The sequence below is a fragment of the Spermophilus citellus genome, assembly GCF_964194105.1.
Source record: "Spermophilus citellus genome assembly, chromosome: 1".
Classification (NCBI taxonomy): Eukaryota; Metazoa; Chordata; class Mammalia; order Rodentia; family Sciuridae; genus Spermophilus; species Spermophilus citellus.
This window is the reverse complement of record NC_138182.1, coordinates 26,861,510-26,868,641: the sequence shown is the minus strand read 5'-3', so window position 1 is coordinate 26,868,641 and position 7,132 is coordinate 26,861,510.

Sequence of the window (7,132 nt, the reverse complement as noted above, 5' to 3'; positions counted from 1 at the left end):
TCCCAATATTGCCTCAGACTGGGGACCAAGACTTCAATACACAGGCCTTTGGGGGATATTTACAGTCCAAACCATAACAGTGATATAGCTGTTAATTCAGTTCTTACATTCTTTGTTATGCAGTTCTTGATCAAATCTAAGCATTCATAGCTTGGGGATAAGCCCCAAAGCCTACCAATAACTTTTTTGAGTTTTTTGTTTTGTGTTTCCCATGCTGCTTCCCCACCATAATCTCTCCAGAACTTTCTACTTTCCTAAGATTCACCTTCTTGGTTAATCATGCAAAAAGCTGCAGCTTTATGGACCTGCTCTTCTGTGCACTTATTGTGTCTGTGCCCCTGTTTAGGACCAAATGGTGGGGGTACATGAAGTAAAAGATGCTCGTGAGACCACTGTCCTCTGGTTGGAGAGGAAGTTTTCCCTTCCTCAGCATTTTCCACGTTGGGGGCCTTCCACGCTGTGGCTGTAACTGTTGGAAGACTCCTTTCTCTCATCTTGAACCTGAACTATGAGACTTACACTGAATAGCTCTCTGTTTACACTGATGCCCACTTCATGCTACCTTGAGTCCTACCAGAGGTAAATGCAGTTAGTTTTGGTGGTCCTTTGAATTCTTGTTTTCTTCCCCAATCTACCTGCTCTTTTAAGAGTCCTCACATAGCTGTCCCTTGCATTCTGTCCACATAATATAGTATATCCAATAGGAGAAGCAAAACAGAACCTTGACTTTTGCTAAGCCATTTCTCTAAAATCCCTTTGGTTTGAGAACTGGGGAGTTTCCCGACTACAAGGGTAGAATGGACACATCATGCTAAGGGTATATGGTGGCAGTTGTCAATTATATGAGTTTGCATAGTTGTATACGAGTCCTTATGAGGCATGGAGAACAGACGCTGTGAGCTGTTACGGGCAATGTGATAGCTACAAGAGAGACCAAGCCCTTGTCACAGACTGAAATGGTAGTCATCTTCTCCTCTTCCTAGCACTACTCACAGGAAGAAAAGCAATTATGGTACTGTGGGCAACGGTCGGCCTGCAGCTCCATCGTTAATGGTCTCCTAGGCACATATGATATTTAAGATATGGAGCAGATAGCCCTGCATCTCTTTCCAGGTCCCGTCTGAAACTTCTTCTTTAATCTGTTTTTTTCGCCAGCCACTTGTTGTGGAGTAATGTAACATTAGGATAGAATGAAGATCCAACTCAGAGAAGGGGTGGGTGGAGGGCGTATGTGAAGAAATGAGGCTCTTACATGTTGTAAATACTGTTATCTAGCCTGGAGCCCTCCGTGGGGGGAAAGCTGCAGTGCAGAAAGCCCTTTATTGATAAAGATAGAGTTGTTCTTGCCAATGTCACCCAGGGGATAAACAGCTTGCCTGCCATAAAATCTCATTAGTCCTGCCAGGTGAATGAAGAAATGTAAAGATTTGTGGCCCCATGCTAACTAAAGGCTTTATCTCCAGACCTTCTCAGCAATGTGTTATGGGCCTATTTGAAGATTTCAATTTACCTGTAGTAGGTTTGCTTCTTTCATTCCAATGGCGGAAAATATTCTGCTTGTCTTATTGTTTCGGATTCATTTTCAGAGAACTGAAACTACCATAGGCTTCTCTCCAAAAAAGAAAAAAATAAAAAAGTTAAAACACCAACCATTTGGCCTTTGTCCCCCAGCACACACAATCTTAAAGGAGATTTCAGTTTATGCAGTGACGGGCCAGTTGGGTGGGTATACAAGCTGAATAACGTGGTTGACATACTCCTGAGTCTATTTGGGGTTGAAAAACATGGTGAGAGTCTAAAAAATGCCTCCTGAGAGCCTCTGAAAAAGACATTATAAAGTACAGTAATGTTTTCCTCTTTTATATATTTGGCTATGTAAAAAACATTAATTCTTTCAACAAATGTTTACTGAGTATGTCTGAAGGCATGGCTGGTGTTAGGAGGTGCAGAAGCTGCAGAGAATACCTTCTTTGCTTTCTCAGGGCTTGCAGTAGGTGTGGCCTGAGCATTTGCAGTCACTGGGTCCGAAAGCCCTGCCAAGCTTCACTTCCCCGGGTCCTCACTTCCCATGTTCAACTGGTTGCCAAATTCTCTGGATCCTATTTCCAAAATTCTGAAACTGACTTAGTTTTCCTCATCTCACGGCTGCTAGGCTCTACAAAGCTGTTACTGATTATAATTGTCTGGACCCTAGCAATCTCCTCCTGATCAATCTCCAGTCAAGTCACTGATCTGATCACATCTCTCCCCTGCTAGAAATTCCTTCGTGGTTCTTCATTTATGTCCAGGTAGGCCTAGATCCTTAGCACTGTATCCTGGCCCTAACTTCCTCCTTCATGGCTGTCTTCCCCTGAACCTGTGATGTAGTGGCTCTCTGAGAAGGCCATATATTTGCCCACTCCCATGCCTTTGTTCTTGATATTTTTTGTTGTTGTTGTTGTTTATAATCCTCTTTTTGTTTCCCTGACAAGTAAATAAAATTTGACCTTCAATACCCAGGTCAAATACTACCTCTTTGCTGTGGCTGATTAGTGGTTATAGCTCCCATTTCTAGGATGCAGAATTTTGTTTAGGTATCACCCATTCCAATATATTCATTAAACAATACTTTATTATTGGGCAAGAGCAGAAGATCAGCTGCTGAGAGAACTAAGGTAATCAAGGCACTAGTGCAGTGGAGAGATGAACTTTAGGACAAACCCATGCAATGGCAGATGTAATGGCTGAGACTCCAGAAGGCAAAACTGAGGACTCCCAGGGCGAAGTCACACTATTTCAGTCTGGCATTGGAAGCTCTCAGCCATGTGGCCTATGCCTGGAATTCCTTCACCAAAGGATTTCACCCAATTTTAAACAGAAAACTACACACTCTAGATGAATGATTCCATTCTTTGCCGTCCCCTTCACATCTCCCTCCCTGCTGCAAAATCTCCTTCTTTTCCCTGCCTATATTTCATTGTCCAAATGCACTTCTTCATCACCTTTAGGTACACAATGAAGCCGGATTCCCTCAGAGTTCCTTCTCCTCTGCATTTTTGTAGCTCTTATGGTCTGAACTACTCACTTTATATGTAATCATGAAGTGTTTTGGATTTTTGTTTAACATTTCATGGGCATATGCTCTGTTTCTCAAGTGGAATACAAACTGCTTGAGGTCAGGGACCACGCTGTGGAATAATTTTTAGATTTTAGGGTGGTATATAATTAAAAAATGATACCTTACACGTGTAACTAAATATCTTGTTGAGACTTTGCACATAAATAAATCCATGAATCTGAAAATAATCTTTTATTAGACCATGTGTCTTGTTTTATAACTTTAAAATATGCTAGCTATTTTTATAGGTGCTAAAGAATCACGAAATGTGGTGGCAATAATAGCAAACATTTATAGACTTCTTACTGTGCTTTGCGTACTTTCCCTACTTCTTTTCTGGATAATAACTGCCTAATTCTCCTGACAACCCAAAGGCGCTGGTACTTTGGTTTCTCCCATCCTACAGCCAAGGAAACCAAGGCACAAAGAGGTGAAGTCATTGCCAAGGTCAGGCAGCTGGGCCTGGTGTCCAAGGGCTTAACCACAGAACACACTGCATCTCATTCATATAAGGACATGAAATGTAGGCCCTGTTAAGAAATAAATTACAGAATTGTAATTAGAGGCCAGAGGAGAAACTATGAAGACCTTGTCAGGATTTATGTCTCAGAGGTGGTGAGACGGAATGCGTCCTCTGGGTCATGAAGGTGTTGCGTTCTAACAAACTCAGGAAAAAGAAGAGTTCATTATCTGTAGGGTCTATTTTTATTCTTCTTCTTCTTAAGACATTATAAAGAAAAAGATAAAGTCTTCAATTAGATTACTCTGTAAATGATACGTCTGATCTTGTTATTGTTATTTTTTTTAAATGTTCTACCCAAACTCTGGTGAACTTTGTTGAGTTTTTCATTAAGAAAAAAATCTCTGGGCCAGGGTTGTGGCTCAGTGATAGAGCACTTGCCTAGTATGCACGAGGCACTGGGCTCAATCCCTGGTACCACATAAAAATAAAGAGATAAAGGTATTGTGTACATCTACAACTAAAAAAAAAAAAATCTGTTTTCAAACCTAGAAAATGTTTCATCTCTTTCATTTCAATAGCTGGAAATTCTCTCTTCGGGGCTTTAGTTTCTTTAAATATTTTTAGGTTTCCAGATTCTTCTGTCAGCTCTGAAGGAAGCCAATTTTGTCCTAAACCTCTGAGAGTAGTCCAGTCCCATCTTTTGCCCAATCACTGCATCACAGTGAAATGTTGCCTAATTACCACTTTTGTGGGATCCCAGAGGTGTAGGGATTTGTCTCCAAGCTATTGCTCTGCACTATAAAATCTCAGATGAGAGACAACCCTCTTCATTATTTAAACCTCTAGGACCTTAGGTCTTATAATAGGAGTTTACCCAAATCCAAATTATTTGCAGTCTTGTGAAAGAAGTGATCAAATGAGACAGTGAAACTCATCCCAAGAGCACTTCTAAACTATCAGTGGAAGGGACTATCTCATTTGGGTGGTTCCCAGTTCCAAAGGGAACTTCCCCCAAAGTCAAATCCTTTTATTATTTTGTTTCTTCATTTTGGGGATGAGAAGCAAATTAAAAGGTTAATAGATGGGGAAATGCTACTTCCTCTCTGGTGGAGACACAAAATCAAACTCTAATATTAGATAGCAATACTTTGAATTTTACTGGGTTTTTTTCTTCTGATAATGGCTTCTTTAGGGAATTTAAGATAAATAGCTGAACCAATCTTTTTACTAGAAACTACTTTTGTGTGGATTAAAAAAATCACACTTTTATTTATAAGGTAAATTTATGCTTATTTGTGTTAACCCGAAAATGAAACATTATACATGTACAATTTACAAAAACATTGGAATTCAAAGGAAGGAATTAATATTAAATGTTGTGTGTTTATTTCCTTTTTATCAGTAGGGAAAATTGTAGAATTGGCCACTAGTTGGTTATGTATTATCCTTCAAGATCTTTTTTTTTTTTTTAAAGTATACAATTTTCTATTCACTCTGGCATAGGGAAGGTATGGTGGAATGCTTTCGAGAAGCAGATTTTGGTGGAGGAACAGCAATGGGGAAGAGACTCTCTGACCAGGATGCTCTGCTGTGTTTACTGCCTTATCCACCCTTGCTTCCCTCCAACAGTGGCAGTTTAGAAATGGATCTTGAAATGTCCCCTAAAGGCCTGTGTATTAACAACTTCGTGACCAGCCTGTGGCACTATTAGGAAGTGGTAGAACTTTGGGAGGCAGGCTCTAGTGGAAGTATGTCAGGTCACAGGGGTGCGTCCTTAAAGGGGATATTGGGACCCCAGCCCTTTCCTCTTTCTCTCTTTGCTTCCCTGGTGAGGTGAACAGGCTTCCTCTGACATGTGCTCCCATAATAATGTATTTTGCTGCCACAGGCCCAAGGCAATAGGGCACAGCAACCATGAACTGAAATCCTGAAACAATAGCCCCAAACAACCTTTCCTCCTTTTAATTTGATTATATCAGATATTTTGTCACAGCCATGGAAAGCTGACTAACACAATAGGCTTGCTGTATATGTGTTGGTGGTTCTTTAGGATGCTTACGGTCTGAGCTCAGTGTTCAGCTCCTGGATTTCTTTCCCAAGAAACCTCAGTTCTTCTTGACTTACATACTTACATCTTTGTAACAAAGGGATGGGTATTTACAGAACCAGAAGCTGTGTCCTTTTAAAACTGAGATCCCTTTCAGTAGCCATGAAGATGATAAATAGTCTCAGTAGCAGTAGTTTCCAATCTTATCTGCATATTAGAATAGACTTGGAGACTTAAAAAAAAAAATTGATGCTCAGTTCCTTCCCTGCCCCAAGATTAAAGTGGTAATTGGTCAGTGTGGGGCTTGGAAACCTGTCTAAAGTTCCTCAATGAATTCCAGTGGACACAACACTGAGAATCCCTGATCTGAGATTATGCCAGGAAGAAGAGCCCCCTCCTTCACTGATCTGTAGCTGATTCACCTTGAGATATGGTACCCACAGGGGTGCTTTATAGATGACAATAAGCTGAGAAGTTACTGAACGGTTGTGATGAAAGTTACTGCCAAAGTAAAAATATTATAATTATTATTACTCTGGTTATTGTTAGAAAGATTGCTAATATCTGACATCTGTGGATTACCACGTGGGTTACAGAGCAGTTCCACAATACCCACTGTATTATGCTCTTAAGCACCCTGGGAGGCAGATAGGGGTGGCATCATTGCGTACAGTTTTTATAAATGAGGAAAGGAAGCCTGGAAAGTTGAATGGTTAGTCCAAGATCACACAGCTGCGTAGCTAGCCACCTGGGATTAGAACCCATGTTTCTGATTGTTATCCCATTGTAACAAATTGGTACTATGATAAATTAGAAACCCAAACAGTTCTATTCACTTACAAGCTGTGTGACCCATGGGCCATCGTTTAACCTCTCTAAATCTGTTTCCTTGCCTACAAAAGGAAGCTAATACTTGTACCTATCTCACAGGACTGCTGTGAGGATAAAATGAGATGAAACACCTCACAGAGGATAAAATTCAGAACAAATATAAACAGTTGCTAGTGTTATTAACTAGAGGGAGAACGCAGTAGTTTGAGGGGTCAGGATATTTATGATGCTGCTATTGTGCTCTTGGGATTTTCAGTGAAGCCCAAAGCTTGAGTTGTTACCTTACAATATCTCATTCTTTTTAATATGATCTGTTTCTGTTTTTAATTTGGTCTATTTGTTAATGTATCAGATCGGGTTGCAGAATTGCCCTCAGCACACTGGGCTTCCTGGGGTCAACGTAGTATGTGAAGGTGAGACACTGAGTCTGTCTGGGGATTCACTCTGCTCTCCTCTGCTGCATTCCTGAATGTTCTGGCTCACCCTGGCATCTGGAGCAGCTGCAGGACATGTCCTTAACCATCCTCCCACAACCTTCCGCATTACCTCACTTTGGCTCCATGGTGCTATTTTGGAGGGCCTGGATTAGTCATGTGGGGTACTTGATCAAAACTCACTTGAACAGCTCTTCTTTTGCTGCACACTGGGCTTTGCTGTTGGAGAGCAGACCAGGGTTGGGAGAGCAGTGTCTGAG